An 18,155-nucleotide genomic window follows, 5' to 3' on the forward strand; every position below is an offset into this window, starting at 1 on the left:
CAGATTGCAATTGAATTTTCCTTGATGAGGTGCTGAATGCAGCTCAAAACATGTTGGGTCTTAGCTTTTAGTATCATTCTTCTATAATAAATCTGTTTTCTCACTCAGTTGTTACTGGCTGATGTTTTGTTCTGTGCTGTATACTCTTGTTGGGCTATCTCATTTAAACACATGCACATTTACAACCTGATCCTATGCATGCATACAAAAAAATGAGTCCCATTGAATTCAGTTACTTTCAGGTTAGTTTGCATAGGATTACATATTTAAAATGACCCATTGTCTGCTTTTAGCTAGTGTGGCTCATTGAAGGCACCCTTGGACCCAAAGGAGCCTCAGAGGCCCATTACCGTGTTAGCATCTGTTTTGTTATTGTTATTGTTATTGTTATTGTTATAATGTGTTCATCCTATGTTTCACTCGCATAAAATCCAAACTGGATACAGGCTGGAACTGCATGTTTTAATCAATCAATCAATCAATCAATCAATCAATCAATCAATCAATCAATCAAATGCAACAAAATAAATACATGAAAATCTCACTTTGTGTTTGGCTGAAAGCTTAGGGCCAGCAGCTGGGCTTGGAACTTTTTCCTGGCATAATACTGCGATGTACTGCTAGTTTTTATATCACTTACCCCATATTTCTACCCTGACCCACACCAATGGGTATTTCTGTAGGCCATCTGACTGGGCCACTTGAACCTTCTTTATGATAGAGCTCAAATGATACCTTTGAGTCAATCTGGCTATCAAATAGAACATAGTAACGGCACTTGAGTACTGCCAGCTCACCAGGATTGCCAGTGCTTGCCTTCCCACTCCTGTGGTGATGACATACCTGAAATCCAGTTGTGTGTTTAATACTCAATGAACACTGGCCTCATCGCTTGCATTTGTTTCCTGCTTGGCCGGGGGTTGGACTCGATGGCCCTTGTGGTCTCTTCCAACTCTGTGATTCTATGATAATTCTCCAGTGATTCCAGGAAAGTGACTACATCATTGAGGCTTAAGTGTGTATTGGATTTGACTTCAGACATGCCATCCATGGCAAGGACAGGGAGGGCAAGTGTGCTCTGCTCCATACAATGTTGGATCAGCCTGAAGATATTATCCAAGCCCATCTTACAGCTGTCCACTTGCCTGAAGCACTTGGTTCTCAGAATAGCTCAGTAATTAGGATGGAGTCAATGGGTTGCTGATAATGTGTGTTTTCTTGGAATTCATAGTTCTCTGGTTCTAGAGAACCAGGATATAGTACTTTGCAGATGAATCAGATCCAATGTATCCTTATATTTTCATATGGTAGCTATAGTGAATTCAAAGGGGGGGGGGGAATGAGCTGAGAATGAGGGAGGGGCTGAATTAGTTGTGCAGAGACTTGATTCTGAGGATGGAAAAATGAATTTGATCTGCGTGGAAAAAAAGAAGCCAGCAGAGGGTTATGAAGGGAGAAGCAACAAAATCAAACTGAAGAACGACAAAAATCATTTTAGCAGTGGGAGTAGGAAAGAGAAGAGAACATTGCAGGCATCAGTTTTATTGTTTTAAGGAGAAACTAAGAGAATCAGAGCCATGGCACTATTTCAGTTGTCTCATCATGAAGTGGGGGCATGATGTTGCATTGCATGGCTAGAAGGGAAGCCTGAATAGGCACAGTGAAATCCTGACACATTTTGAAAGGGGCAAAATGCAATCTGTCTTCTATACCCATCTTGTAGAGAGCAGGGCTTGAGATAAGTTTTTTATTTTATTTTTTTAAACACATTGTGGTGATCACACAGGGTCCCTGGACATTAACGGTCTGTTGATCCCTGTGCCATCACTGTGCTCGCTTCCCCGCTGCCACCAACCCGTTACTCTCGGGTAAAACACTGAGTCCAGACAGTTGTTAAAATTGAACCAAATTATCAAGTTTATTTTATAAGCATTAACAAGTTTATGGTTTCTCAGATTATATTTCTGTCAGTTTCTTAACTTTAGTTTCTTTACCGGCCTATACCTTCTGACTGATTATCTCAACTGTTTGACTGACACCTCTTAACAGATTCTCTCCATCTCTCACACCAGACTAGCCCAACCCACAGACTTATCCTCCCTCTCTCTTCTCTCTCCAGACCCACTTCTCAACCACCCTAACTCTAACTCTAACTCCTCCCCTCGGGTTCTCATTGGTTAGTCATTTTACAATTAGTTAACCCTTCCTTATGAACCCAGTATGATGTCACACACCTAGGAGGGGAAACGCCACACACATCAATCCCTTAGATAAATATGCAACTTCTTAGAGATCTTACTGAATATACTAGCAGGGCAATCCTGGACAGGAGCCTCTGCATATTTATGGAATATGTGAAAATGGTGTGGTTTTTGTAGAGTTTTATTGATATTCTTTGCTTATTGCATCCCCATTTTCTCTTCTTTTTGCTCATTCCCTAAGTTTGTATTTCTTCTGTGAAGTTTAAGATACACTAGTCACCTATATTATTTTTATCTGCTGTCCATGTGATTCACCATTTCTCCCTGGTTGCATTTTATTGTTTTCTAAACTATGTGCACAATTAATAAAGTATGTATGTATAAATGCACCTCCTTCCTTCCACTACTCACATGGAGTTCCATTCTAAACCTCTCCTGCAGTGACGGAGAGTTAGGCTGAGCACACTAGCTCTGCCCCATGATTTTCCAAGCTGCTCTCCTTCAAAACAAAGAGCCGGTTCTATTCATGCAAACTTCCACACAATCTAGAACTGGAAAACCAGGGCTCAAAATGCATGGGGAGCTTCTGTGAGTAGGAAAACAGGCTCCTCAACTTGTGGGAGGTGGCGGCAATGGGTTGACGGTGGAGCAAGTGACCCCCTCTTTACTCTTCCCTTTATGTGAGAGATTTCAAATGCTGGAATTGAGCTGCTGTGTAAGTGTTTAGTAGCAGTTTCCCTGTACATTGGTGATGTCCACAACTTAGACGGCTTAGAGGTACCCTTCCTAACAGGAGCTTAAAATTGATGAGAAGATGTGGACTACTTTATTCTCACAACAACTCTGAGACTGGCTTTATGGTTCAGTGAGGATTTAGCCTGAATCCAGCCCTTTGTGCACTAGAACCTTACAACAGTTTTGTAAGGTAGACTATTGTTGTTAGCCAGCTATGGCGGAGAAGGGAAGAGCCAACAGGTGAGGTTGAGAGAGAGACTTGTCTGGGGCCAACTACCCATTATAGCGATAATGTGATTAGCCACCACATTGTGGTTTTTAAACAAACTTAAATACCAGAGTGCGGAGAGTCTTAATGGTACCAATGGGAGGTTTATTCTAAAAGTCTACTGCAACATTGGTTGGGGGACGGGTTACTGAAATTACAACTGTGGAGGAAAGGCTGGAGTCTTGCTTCCCTGAGCATTGTGGCGCCAGTGACTATTATTAAATACATACTATTTATTTATTTATTTTGAAACCCATGACACAATTGCAAATTGCATCATTAGCCTTAAATGTAGTTAGGCCCAGAGGCTACCTCACGAAGTCATGGCTGATGTAAGAGGTGAACTGGGGATTCTCCTGTGCACTCTTTAGTCACCAGCTGTCAGGGAGGGTGACGGTGATTACTGAAAGCAGAGTCACCTGCCTTCAACTTTTGGATGCTGCTGTAACTGAATGTGACACGCAGTGGGGTGGAGGTTCAGACCAACTGCAGCTGACAAAGCAGCCCCCCAGCTGCGGTGTGCTTCAGCTTGTAAAGGGGGTCTCTTAGCAGTCATCACCTGCTCAAGCTCCACAGTTTGAGATTAACAGGCTCCTCATGGATGGGTGTGTGGAAGACTCAAAGAGAACAATAGCCTTGAAGAGAACAATGGCCTTGAAACACATTTTTGTTGTTAAAAAAAGACAACACCTCAGCAGCATGCCTATAAATTGTAATCCATTTGCTTTATCTGTATGGTAGACAAAGATGATTGTGTGTTTTTTCCTTTCTTTTCAAAAGCAAACTCCTAGGGGCTAAGGTCCCAATAAAATATTTGAGCCCCCTCCAAGTTGATAGGCATTCAAATGGTGTGTGTGTGTACCATGTCTTGTGAATAGAATAGAATTTATTATTTATACCCCGCCCATCTGGCTGGGTTTCCTCAGCCACTCTGGGCGGCTTCCAACAGAGTATTAAAATACAGTGGTCGGTTAAACATTAAAAGCTTCCCTAAAGAGGGCTGCCTTCAGACATCTTCTAAAAGTCTGGTAGTTATTTTTCTCTTTGACATCTGGTGGGAGGGCGTTCCACAGGGCTGGTGCCACTACTGAGAAGGCCCTCTGCCTGGTTCCCTGTAACTTGGCTTCTCGCAGTGAGGGAACAGCCAGAAAGCCCTCGGCGCTGGACCTTAGTGTCTGGGCAGAACGATGCGGGTGGAGACGCTCCTTCAGGTATACTGGACCGAGGCCGTTTAGGGCTTTAAAGGACAGCACCAACACTTTGAATTGTGCTTGGAAACATACTGGGAGCCAATGTAGGTTTTTCAAGACGTGTTATGTGGTCTCGGTGGCCTCTCCCAGTCACCAGTCTAGCTGCCGCATTTTGGATTAATTGCAGTTTCTGGGTCACCTTCAAAGGTAGCCCCATGTAGAGCGCATTGCAGTAGTCCAAGCAAGAGATAACTAGAGCATGCACCAATCTGGCGAGATAGGCTGCGGGCAGGTAGGGTCTTAGCCTGCGTACCAGATGGAGCTGGTAAACAGCTGCCCTGGATACAGATTTGACCTGTGCCTCCATGGACATCTGTGAGTCTAAAATGACTCCCAGGCTGCGCACCTGGTCCTTCAGAGGCACAGTTACCCCATTCAGGACCAGGGAGTCCTCCACACGCTCCCGCCCCCTATCCCCCAAAAACAGTACTTCTGTCTTGTCAGGATTCAACCTCAATCTGTTAGCCACCATCCATCCTCCGACTGCCTCTAGACACTCACACAGGACCTTCACCGCCTTCACTGTGATTGTGAAGGGATGGGGCAATATTTTATTCAAATTGGCACCCCTGCTGCAGTCCTCATCCCCAGCAAAAGGATTGTTTAAGTGCAGTTGAGAAAGGTCACTGTTCCCCACAACCCCTTGAACGTGGTTTGCTCCACGTCATCGCCTCTAGTGCTGCACGCACAGACTTCTTGACTCACTGTCTTTGCCCAAACAGGTGTGCAGGTTTCTGCCATGCTTCATCAAGCTGGATCAGAGGTGATATCAAGACCAAGGAAACAAATTACATTGCCTCTTCCACAGACAGATAATAATTGGAAGTGGTTTTAAACAGGCTTTGCTTCTGATGGGGTACACAATTTTTATCCTTTTCAGGTAATTGGTTCAAGGAGGGTGAACCAACACGCATGGTGTGAGCAGGATCCTGGTGGCAGACAGTGTGAGAACAGATGGCATGCACAAGCCAATACTGTTTGTCTGTGCGTAGGGCTCAGGTTTACTTACCTGGAGGCCTGGGCCAGCGTTTGTCCCCATGATCCCTCTCCACTCATGCTGGATTATCTGTTGGGGAAGGGCTCTGGTTGGATGTGCTCAAGCACGTTTTGCAAGCTTTTGAGGCAATACACTCCCCCCTCCTGCCCACATGCTTACCAGAATTGAAAAGGGCTTGAATGCACACACCAGAAGTAGTCGTCCCTTTTCCAAACAGCCTTGAACTCCCAAAGGAAACTATTGTCAGTCTGTAGCCTGGATTTCCTCATCCTGTTCCCCTTTCCCCCTCTTCTTGTCGCCCTATTGTCTTTTCCCACTGACAATACAGCTCTTTGGCTCAGGGGCTTGCTCTTTTTGCTTTGCAAGATGCCATGTGCGCTGTTACTGCTGTATAGATTACTATTATTATGTTCGGGATTGCAGTCTGAATGAGAAACGTGCAGCACACAGGACAGTATTATTATGGCTCTGAACAGGTTGGCATCTATTTGGGATAAGCAGAAGAGAGCAGGGAAATGAATCACTTCAGCCAAAATATTCCATCTGATGAGGGAACAGCTGCTTTTTTTCAAGACCTGCGCCATTCTTGAGAACCGGAAAAGTCATTTTGAGCTCTGGGCTGCTCTACTGTACCATCTTTTGTGCAGCTGTATTTCTGACAGGGAGAGCTAGCTTGAACTTCTGCAATCCTCTGCCCCAGACACCTCCAACGCCCGCCTGTGTGTTTTTTCCAAAGGTTTTTCAGCTGTGCTGTTGAGAAACTCTATTCAAAGGGAGAGGAAGGGGGAGGGGAAAAAAAGGAAAAACATCTGTCTGACTTGGTCCACAAGATTGTTTCTATAGCTGTAACACTTATAAGAGCACAGAATAATGTTATTTTTCCAGGACGGACTCCGTGTCCTTTTTTGAATTCTTTTCTCTGATGGACAATGCTTCCTGTCCCACCCTTTTTATTAACCACAAGATGATTTTTATGGACGTAACAAAGTAAGAAAGACACAAATTGATGAGGAAATCAATGGAAAGAATACTGAAAATTGCACAATGATCTTAAGCCTTCCCAAGGAATTAGATGTGAGGAGGGAGCTGTTTTTATGAATGGGTATAACTGACACATGAAACGCGTGGGATCTGTCTGAGTGCCTTGTCTGGGTCAGTTGGGACATCTGGCTGTTGTGAATTTGGCACAATGTGACTCATTAATACACAAATAGCAAGCCTTGATAGCATCCACTTATGATTCCTTGCTGGCGTTGTCACAAACAATGTCAAATGCCAGTGAACTGCCGATGTGCTGACCTTCCAGACTCTGGGTTCACCCTCACACAACGCAGGCAAGACTGGTGTGTGTTCAGCACACAGTCATGCAAGGTATGGTGCAGGGAATGACCAATTTGCCCATATATGGTGCCAGCTAGGAAGATGTTCCTTGCTCTGGATTGACTGGACTTGATGCACCAAAGTCCACAGCCCATTTATCATCTGCTACTCTAAAAATGCCCATTTCCCAGAAACTGGTTAGCAGAGCTCTGGAGAGTCTTTCCGACGAAATGGAAGGTTTGAACCAGAAACTTTGGTGATGGTTTGCTCTCCTTGGAAATGAGAATGAAAAACAAAACAAAACCCAACCCTCATTTTAGTCACTTTATATTATGAATTAGCTGCCATAAACGGGACCCTGGGAGAGTATCAATATCAGCTCCCTGCCCTTGTTTCCTGGGGCAAGTGGAGAGTTTGAAGGGAAAAGTGCCTGTGCCTGGCAGGGCCTTTGGGTGGAAGAGCCTGGAGTGTGGCGTGCCACCTTCCACACCCTTTTCAGCAAAAAGCCTATTCTGGTGCTGTCATTAAGTGTGTTAAGGGTATGGTACCTTGAGTTAAGTACTTAATTCATTCTGGAGATCCGTCCTTAACCTGAAACTGTTCTTAACCTGAAGCACCACTTTAGCTAATGGGGCCTCCTGCTGCCGCCACCACATGATTTCTGTTCTCATCCTGAAGTTCTTAACCCAAGGTACTATTTCTGGGTTAGCGGAGTCTGTAACCTGAAGTACCACTATACTAGCTCCATCCCCATTGTGGGATGTTTCATGGAACGATTGAGGCTCCAAGTAAGGCTTCTCTGTCTTCTGGAATATGTAAGAAGCCTCCATGATTACAGGAGTCTCCCCCCCCCCCTTCTGGCTTCCCTCCCCCACAAGTTTAAAGAGGTTGTAAACAGCAATGGGGAAGGGCTAGTGCTGGCGCACTCATTCCCACTGTTCCTCCCCCTATATGTTTTCTGTACTCTTAATGATAACACCCAAATAGGGATCCAGCTGGCTTGTTTCCAGCCTGCACCACTAAAGGTAATGGGACCCCTGACCATTAGGTTCAGTCGTGGCCGACTCTGGGGTTGCGGCGCCCATCTCACTTTAGTGGCCGAGGGAGCCGGCGTACAGCTTCCGGGTCATGTGGCCAGCATGACTAAGCTGCTTCTGGTGAACCAGAGCAGTGCACAGAAATGGCGATTACCTTCCCGCCGGAGCAGTACCTATTTATCTACTTGCACTGGCATGCTTTCGAACTGCTAGGTTCGCAGGAGCTGGGACCGAGCAACGGGAGCTCACACCGTTGCGGGGATTCGAATCACCAACCTTCTGATCGGCAAGTCCTAGGTTCTGTGGTTTAACCTACAGCGCCACCCGCGTCCCCTACTGCTTCATAAATTCATCTGTTCCATTCCCGCAAAATCCACATGAGATGGAAATGTTTAAATATTATAGGTTGGAGCCAGATCTACGCTTCCCAGAGCAAAATGACTCCTTCTGTTCTTGGAAGGGACTGAGATTCAGTTAAAGCTTCAACAGGGCAAAAAGAAAGCCACAATTTTTGCTGATTCCTTCTCCCTCTCCTGACCCCATGGTGCTCAAGAGGTCCCTCTGCCACTACGGAACAGCTTTTTATGAGGCAAAGGGGACAGCAGTGGGAACAAGGCATCAGGAAAAATTGCCTCTCCTCACAGATGGAATTCTGCCCATGGGTAGTATGGATCCAAAGTAATTTTTTAAAAATTACCCATTTCTGAACATATTTTCTTTTCCTAAAATAAGCATTCTCAAACATACTCTGGCCTACCTCTTAACTTAGAACTTTGTTGGAACATTTGGAAAGCATGGAAGATGGTAAATAATGAAGATCCCATCTGCACATTGGTCTGGTAGATGTGGATCGGGGCAGTTCATGCTGGAATCCACAAAAACTGAATTCCTCAAGCTTAGAATCATAGAATCATAGAGTTGGAAGAGACCACAAGGGCCATCGAGTCCAACCCCCTGTCAAGCAGGAAACACCATCAGAGCACTCCTGACATATGGTTGTCAAGCCTCTGCTTAAAGACCTCCAAAGAAGGAGACTCCACCACACTCCTTGGCAGCAAATTCCACTGTCAAACAGCTCTTACTGTCAGGAAGTTCTTCCTAATGTTTAGGTGGAATCTTCTTTCTTGTAGTTTGGAACCATTGCTCCGTGTCCGCTTCTCTGGAGCAGCAGAAAACAACCTTTCTCCCTCCTCTATGTGACATCCTTTTATATATTTGAACATGGCTATCATATCACCCCTTAACCTCCTCTTCTCCAGGCTAAACATGCCCAGCTCCCTTAGCCGTTCCTCATAAGGCATCGTTTCCAGGCCTTTGATCATTTTGGTTGCCCTCCTCTGGACACGTTCCAGTTTGTCCGTGTCCTTCTTGAACTGTGGTGCCCAGAACTGGACACAGTACTCCAGGTGAGGTCTGACCAGAGCAGAATACAGTGGCACTATTACTTCCCTTGATCTAGATGCTATACTCCTATTGATGCAGCCCAGAATTGCATTGGCTTTTTTAGCTGCCGCGTCACACTGTTGGCTCATGTCAAGTTTGTGGTCAACCAAGACTCCTAGATCCTTTTCACATGTACTGCTCTCAAGCCAGGTGTCACCCATCTTGTATTTGTGCCTCTCATTTTTTTTGCCCAAGTGCAATACTTTACATTTCTCCCTGTTAAAATTCATCTTGTTTGTTTTGGCCCAGTTCTCTAATCTGTCAAGGTTGTTTTGAAGTGTGATCCTGTCCTCTGGGGTGTTAGCCACCCCTCCCAGTTTGGTGTCATCTGCAAATTTGATCAGGATGCCCTTGAGTCCATCATCCAAGTCATTGATAAAGATGTTGAATAAGACCGGGCCCAAGACAGAACCCTGCGGCACCCCACTAGTCACTCTTCTCCAGGATGAAGAGGAACCATTGATGAGCACCCTTTGGGTTCGGTCAGTCAGCCAGTTACAAATCCACTGAGTGGTAGCATAGTCAAGTCCACATTTTACCAGTTTCTTTACAAGAATATCATGGGGCACCTTGTCAAATGCCTTGCTGAAATCAAGGTAGGCTACATCCACTGCATTCCCTTCATCTACCAGGCTTGTAATTCTGTCAAAAAACGAGATCAGGTTAGTCTGACATGACTTATTTTTCAGAAATCCATGCTGACTATTGGTGATCACAGCATTCCTTTCTAGGTGCTCACAGACTGTTTGCTTAATGATCTGCTCCAGAATCTTCCCTGGTATTGATGTCAGACTGACTGGGCGGTAATTATTTGGGTCCTCTCTTTTCCCCTTTTTGAAAATAGGGACAACATTTGCCCTCCTCCAGTCTGCCGGGACTTCGCCTGTTCTCCAGGAATTCTCAAAGATGACTGCCAGTGGTTCTGAGATCACATCTGCCAGTTCTTTTAATACTCTTGGATGCAGTTCATCTGGCCCTGGAGACTTGAATACATCTAAACTAGCCAAGTATTCTTGTACTATCTCCTTAGTTATTCTGGGCTGTGTTTCCTCTGCTGAATCATTTGCTCCAAATTCTTCAGGTCGGGCATTGTTTTCTTTATCGGAGAAGACTGAGGCAAAGAAGGCATTGAGGAGTTCAGCCCTTTCTGTGTCCCCTGTTTGCATTTCACCATCTTCTCCTCTGAGTGACCCCACTGTTTCTTTGTTCTTCCTTTTGCTATGAACATACCCATAAAAGCCTTTTCTGTTGCTTTTAACCTCTCTAGCAAGCCTGAGTTCATTCTGTGCTTTAGCTTTTCTGACTTTGTGTCTACACGTGCTGGCTATTTGTTTGAATTCCTCTTTGGTGGTTTCCCCCCCTTTCCATTTTTTGTACACATCCTTTTTTAATATTAACTCAGTTAAAAGTTCTTTAGATAGCCACCCTGGCTTCTTTAGGCACCTTCCATGTTTCCGTCTCATTGGTATTGCCTGAAGTTGTGCTTTTACTATCTCCCTCTTAACAAACTCCCAGCCATCATGAACTCCCTTTTGCCATTAATGTTTGCCATTAATTTATTTACACATGCAATAAATCCATTATAAATACTATGCCCCACTCACTGCATGGAGCACCATCATGCACAAGTGTTTTTGGCAACCTCCATATGACATGATTAAATTCTGAAACAGCATCTAGTCTCCAGATTTATTTATTTTTTTAAAAAAAGATTGCAATTTACCGGTAATAATGGCATTGTGAATTGCCCTGCCTTTTGACAATTGCTCTGCCTTTAGAGAGAATGTTTGCATCTAATACTTTTTCCATTGTGTTATTGTTTTTATTTTGATTTTATATATTGTGATCTTTTCTGTGAACTGCCCTGAGACCTCCAGGTATAGGTTGGTCTATAAATTCTAATAATAATAATAATAATAATAATAATAATAATAATTCAAAAGAGAAGTGGAGTCACATGTCTCCCACAGTGTGCAGCTGCCCCTACAAACTCCTCACGCTGAGCTCCAGGGCCAATAGGAGATGGGAGGACAGGGGTTGTGGGGAGTCACTGTGGAACTGCAGACGCCAATTAATTTTTGGTTGTAACGTCTCAGATTTCAGTTTTTGCCAGGAGTTGTCACTCAATCCCTTTGCAGTTCATGGCCGAACAATAATTTCCTTGACTTCCTGGGTCAAACCCCAGCACACTGGTGCACTTTTTTTTCTCTCTTTCCCAGAAGTAGAATGGGGTGCACAAAAGCCAAAATGCTCATAAGGTGCAGCTTCCCCTCCCTCTAGGGGTCCTCAATTAACCTGAAACACTGAGGGCTGAGTCACCTTTAAAAAAAACACCTTCAGGCAAGAGGAGCACAGCACTTTAGGCCATGTGTCCTTTGGCCCTAAGCAGTCCTTTTCTTACAGAAAAAAAATGTGTTGGTACTCACCATGAAGCTGCTACAGTAAGCGCCTCACTTTTAACCAGTGTTTTTAATCTAGAAAAAGTGCTGGTACCACAGACCCTTGAGTACCCCCAGGGGGGAAAAACCACTGGCCCTAAGACTCTCAGGTCAGGGGCTTGAAAAAGGCAGCATATTTTCAAAGAGTATATATTGCGAAAAGACCAAAGACAATTGAACAAGGGCTTAAGATTCATACATTTTTTTAAACTGAAACTTTTCTATTTTGGAATTCCACAACATCATTGGTGGTTACATCAGAGTACTTTCTCAGGGATGAATCAGGCCCCCAACATTGTGACTGTTAAGAGCAGACCCATCTGCATCAAAGGACATTTTGTTAATCATTGATCGCTCATCTGCTCAGATCCTGATGTCAAATGTATTCATCCTCAGAGTTCCCAGACAAATGCTACCTCACAGAGGGAGGCTGCCACAACAATTTCAAGTCACCTGTATATAAACAACTCACCCCACCTGTCCATATGTATCTCCACAAGAGCGTCCAATGAGACGGAAACATAAGTGTGGTGTAGTGGTTAAGAGCGGTAGTCTCGTAATCTGGGGAACCGGGTTTGCTTCCCCGCTCCTCCACATGCAGCTGCTGGGTGACCTTGGGCCAGTCCCACTTCTCTGAAGTCTCTCAGCCCCACTCACCTCACAGAGTGTTTGTTGTGGGGGAGGAAGGGAAAGGAGAATGTTAGCCGCTTTGAGACTCCTTAAAGGGAGTGAAAGGCGTGATATCAAATCCAAACTCTTCTTCTTCTACATGTGGTGCTTCTTTGGAGACATGCCATACTACTGGGCTGACCTGTGCAGTAAGGTCAATTTGAACGATGACCTTCTGTGCAGAAGACGGCTACTTTTCTATTCTTGGTGTCTTCACTGTGGGGCGTAGAATATGAATTAAGCCTAGCAGTAAACAGAAGATGCTGTACAAATGTTTTGGACTACAACTCCACTTATCCCCTACCACTGGCTATTTTGGCAGTGAATGATGGGAGTTGTAGTCCAAAACAACTTGGAGACACCATGTGGGTTCCCCCTACACAAGGCATCATTCTGAAGGGGCTTTCTGTCCTCCCCATTGGTCTCATTTGTGCTTATTCTGACCTGAGATTAGAAGAAGGAGAAGGATTTACAACACTCACTTAGTACCACGGTCTAGAGAGACAGAGAGAGGGGGGGGGGGCTTGTTCACATTTCCACTCATCCCGTGCCCAGAAGACAGGAATCTGAGAGGTTTTCCGCTTGCCCCGTATTTTCTAGGCACAGGTCAGAGCGGCTTTGCCTTTGCCCCGCCGCTTTCCCCTGGAAAACCCATTCTTTAGCGCTAAATCAGGTTTCAAACAGGAAACCTGTGGGAAACCTGGTTGCCATTTATTCCAGCTGAGCACTAAACCTCGGGTTTTCCAGGACAAAAGCGGTGGAACAAACAGGAGTGTGGATGAGCCCTTAATGACCCAAGTTAGCACAATTCGGGATTGTCTTGTGGCCAATTTATTCCCACCACTTATCTGTAAACATTTCATGCTTTCTCTCTCTTTTTCTTTCTCCCCGTCTCCCCACGCCACATTTCTCCCATCCTTTAATGCTCCAAGTAAGCAGCATGCTGGGAGATCATGCTCCCCAATCTCTTTTGGCTTGTGCTGCAGTCGGAGAGAGAACTCCCTCAACCTCTGGCTTTTCCCTTGCAGTTATACGGAGTCTCAGATAGGACTCACTCCAGCGACATATGGCTTTCCTCCACAGAAAATCCCCCCCTTTCCCCCTTATATCCCCAATGGGGCTGCCTGACAACAAGTGCAGTGAAGCAGCCACTGCATGAGAAAGTTGCCACACAGCACAGCATGTAAGCCTTCTGTTTCCTCCCCCTGGCTTACAGCATAATAAACCAATTATCTGAAGATCAGAACTGTTATGTGGAAAATGATATTTTGCTGAATTAAAGGGCATTGCTTTGTTGTAGAGGGGTCCCGGTGCTTGTAGTAGCATAAGCAAGGAGGAGCATTTACTTGCTAAAGAAGGGGTTAGTTGGGCCTTGAGCGTCCAAGTGATTCCTCATCTGTCTGTTGAGGCAGGCTCTGCCTTGGTAAATTTATTAGTCTTTAAGGTGCCATTGAACTCTTTGTTGTTTCGCTCACTGTTTTTACTCAATGCCCCAAAGCCAAAGCTGACAGATAACAATCTTTTTAGCTGACAACTGATGTGTGGCATAATATTAAAGAGAAGTGAATGATAAATTCTAAAACAGAAGGTAAGCTTTCTTTTAGAAGCAATTTAATCTCCATATTCATGAAAACACAAGGAGGGGGGGAATAGCTTGAATGGGTCAGGAAACCCATATTTGCAAAAATGTTTTACACATCTGTGATGGAAAACTGCTCTGGCAAGTCGCAGAGCAGCTTCTGGAGAGCTCAATGTGGCCGTGCGCGGCCACAGGTGCCTGAGCTCTCAGCCTTGTTACATCACTGCCACATATGCTTGGACCACTTTCCTTGCACAAATCAGCCATATGGAGAGATCAGATTTTGCAGAACAGAAACTTCCAGAATGACCTTATGCCAAAGAAGATTCCCTATGTCTCGCCCTTTTATCCTCACACGGGAGCATTAAAGAGCTAAACATCTCTCATTTCAACTTCCTCCCAACCCAATTCCTTTGGCTCATGGAATGCTGTTCTTTTCTTTCTTTCTTTTTTTTACTAGCAGCTGTTTTTTCAGCTGACATTTAAACTTTGCTCACATCCTTGCAGTTGATTTTCTAATGTTCCCTTGGAAAAAAAGAAAAGAAAGGAAAAAGAACCCACCCTCTTTACTGTATTGAATCCCAGTAACTTAAAGCATATTGACATTTGCTGGTTTAGAAACTGAGCTGGAATTACCAGCTCATATTTACATTGATTAGCACTTTGTCTCTGGAGGTTCTGGTAATGGAATATATAGCTTTCCACGTCTTAAGATGTTGGTTCAAATGCAATTCAAACCTGAAGTGGCCCGACTTAGTCCAAAGAACAGGTGTCCAGACCAAACATGGGAAAGGAGGGAGTTGTGGTTATGAGAAGCATTGAACTAGACCTCAGGATTGATTGGTTCTGTTCCCAGTTCCTTTTTCAGAATTGTGTCATTTTTGGCAATGCACTTGCAAATGGGGTAATAATACTTTACTGCCTCCTTGGGGTGTTTGTTGGATGAACTTGCTACTGTTGTGAGAATCTCAGATTCTCTGGTAGGTGGCCCACACAAGTACCAACGTTCCAAGTCCTCCAGCCCTTCCTTTTATATATTACCACCACCATAATCCGTGGGCTTTAGCAGTCAATCCCTCTTCCTAGGGAACTCTGGGAATTGTAGTTCTGTGGGGGAAGCAGGGGAGTCTCCTAACAATGCACAGCACACATAGCAAACAACATTTCCTTGCTTCATTTGAGGGGAGCCTAAAGCATAAAGCAAGCATAACGGTGATTTAAATGTTTGGTTCAGACGTGGCCTACCTTAGACTTGACTGCATGATGACACACTGAAAGTAACTGAGCATAAGCCAACATCATCTCAAGGAGCAATGAATGACAATTGGAAAAGGGAGACATTTTTATCATCGCTGGAAGTGCCTGTGAGAAAGAGCGAGTCGCTTGGGCTCAGTCCTAGAACAGTTCAATCTGGTTGGGAAGATGATGAGTGTCTCTTCCAAATGGGCTTTTCCTCATGAAGTCATACGTTTTTGGGGGCGGGGGGGAGGGGGAACCACACCACTAAATCTTTAAAATAAAATAAAAAAGAGGAAGGGCTGGGGTGTGCGTTGTGATATCTCTTTAAGAGGATTGTTATATTTTGGAAGGAAACTCCTTGGGCGGCTTTTTTGGGTTTTATTTTAGTAGGAAGATAGAGCCTTATCCTGGCAGAGGAAACAAGTGAGAACAGTGTGTCAAGCTTCTAATATAATAAAGGTGGAAGGTAAAACAAATAATAAAACCCTACTATCTTGTACTGCATTACATTATAATAAAAGAAATAATCAGTAGCTTGGCAGCTGCTCTACTGGAGCATAAGTGGGAACACCGCAGAATGAATATCTTAAAAAGGCAAAATAATGTTTTTCATCTCATGGCCATATCTTCAATTTGACAGGTTCCCCCGCCCTCTCTCCGAGACAGTTTAGGAATATGGGAAATCCTTGCACTTGCTGGGTAATGTTAACATCTAGTTGGGAAGAACATGCTGTGGAATTTGGGAGGAGGGAGCCACAAAAAAGTGCTTATAAGTTGCTCGGCATCTGGAATGGTTCTGCCATCATGCAGGCTGTGTTAGACCCTGGCACATTTTGCTGTAGAGTAGTGGATAAGGCACCACTTGAACAACCACTACCATGAACAACTCCTCTCAGGGTTTAACACCACCCTTTGGACCACCCAACAATGTGTGCAACGTCCAATGATGTTGCCTCTCTGCTAAGGCCCACAGAGTTGGAATATCACTGAGTATAGCATGAACTATACTGTTCATAATGTCAGGAATTCTCCTAGGCCCTAGTTCATACAGACAATTACTTGGGTGCGAAATGGAGCCACTGTAAGGAATGGCCAGATCATATTTTCCCCCCAGTGGCACCCCAGTGCACCACAGCACCAGAAGGTGTCTGTGGGTGCAAGGCATTTCTGACAAAGGCGATGACAAGTCCAACCTGCCCAAAAGAGCAGGTTTTCACAGGGAAAACTGGAGCAAAACACACTCAAGCATGGAGTTTTAAAGCACGAACTGTGATTGGAAAGAGCCGAGGAAAGATAACTGTGGATCAAGGGTATCGAGTAGTCCAGTTGCGTGTCGAGGTCCCCAGGGCCACCCCAATAACTCACATATCACACAGAAATTTTTGTTTAAGATTTTTGGCATAATTTTGGCCACAACTTTATTAAAATACAAATTTGTGAGTGGTTGCGTAGGCATTGGTTGCGACTATCTGCCCCCACCATGGGGGACAGACTGACATTCCGCACGATGCGAAAGTCAGAATGGGGGAATATACTTGAGGGGTTACGCGGAGCAGGGAACCTGCCCTCACCCCAAATGCAACCAGGAGCTCATTGCTATGGCCCGAGCCCCCTTGACAGAGTGGACAAGCAATAGTTAGCTCCCAATTCCTTTAACGGAATCCCTTGCAGCAGCAGCATTAGAGGGGCAGGCACAGCCAATCCATGCCCCTCAACCAACCAAACCATAAACCAATGCCTAACCGCCACCGAGCAATCAAGCTCGCTGCCAACCACTTGCAACTGCAACCCCACCTTCAAATCCAACACAACAGAATTTAACCATGTGTCATTTCCCAATGGGGAAAGATGCACACCATCGTCCCTGAAAAGGACGGCCTCCTTGAAGGTGATATTGGGGTGTGCAATCACGGAACCACCATGAGCAATGACTGTTTTCAATATTTTTTCCCCAGTGGCACCCCAGTGCACCACAGCACCAGAAGGTGTCTGTGGGTGCAAGGCATTTCTGACAAAGGCGATGACAAGTCCAACCTGACCAAAAGAGCAGGTTTTCACAGGGAAAACTGGAGCAAAAGCACACTCAAGCACGGAGCTTTAAAGCACGAATTGTGCTTGGAAAGAGCCGAGGAAAGATAACTGTGGATCAAGGGTATCGAGTAGTCCAGTTCCCTCTTTCAGTATTCCTTTACGCCATTCACATCAAATTTCCCATTGCACAATAGGATCTTATAAAGGAAGATTGTGGGTTTTGAACAGTGTGCCAAAGCTATCTGGGTGTACAACAAATCTGGGGTTTCAGAGGTGCTTAATGCTGGACCACAAACAACTACAAGGTACAGTTTGTTTATTATTCATTCATTCATTTGCCATTCTCCTGCAGGGGGCAGGCTGAACTGGTTTGGCAAGAGCAAAAATGAAGCACCCAAGCTCACCAACTGGTTTCACACAGTCAGCTCCCTTGTCATCCATGTTTTAATACAGGGGTTATTACACTGCAAGTAGGTTTCTCATGGGAGTAGGGGACAAATAAGTTTCTCATGGGAGCAGCCTTTTCCAAACCTTCCTGATAACTCTCTGGAGTCTGAACAAAGGCCTTTGTCCTGTAGCTACTGTATAAGAGAAGGATTAGAGGAGAGAGAGGGGGGAAAGCTGATCAGTAACACCTTTCTCTTGGCTTTTGTCATAAGTCTAACCCTGTGGTACTTCTTTCACAGTATAACCTTCCACTGTATCTGCATTTTTTCTTGAGTGAATATGCTGTTTATTACTCAGTGGCTTGCTATTACATAACAAAGCCAATGAAATCCCCAGTCTGTAGGATCGAGTCCATGTGGCTCTGTCTTCATGTGCACATTCTCTCACATGCTGCCTCTCCCTTTTCCTTCTCATGCTCTGAGCAGGTTGAGAGACCTTGCCCATTGACCCACCGCTGACCTCCATCCAAGGCCAAGCTGGGATGGGGGTGGAGGGGCTGGG

This window comes from Podarcis cretensis (assembly GCF_951804945.1).
Source record: "Podarcis cretensis genome assembly, chromosome: 12".
In the NCBI taxonomy this organism is placed as follows: Eukaryota; Metazoa; Chordata; class Lepidosauria; order Squamata; family Lacertidae; genus Podarcis; species Podarcis cretensis.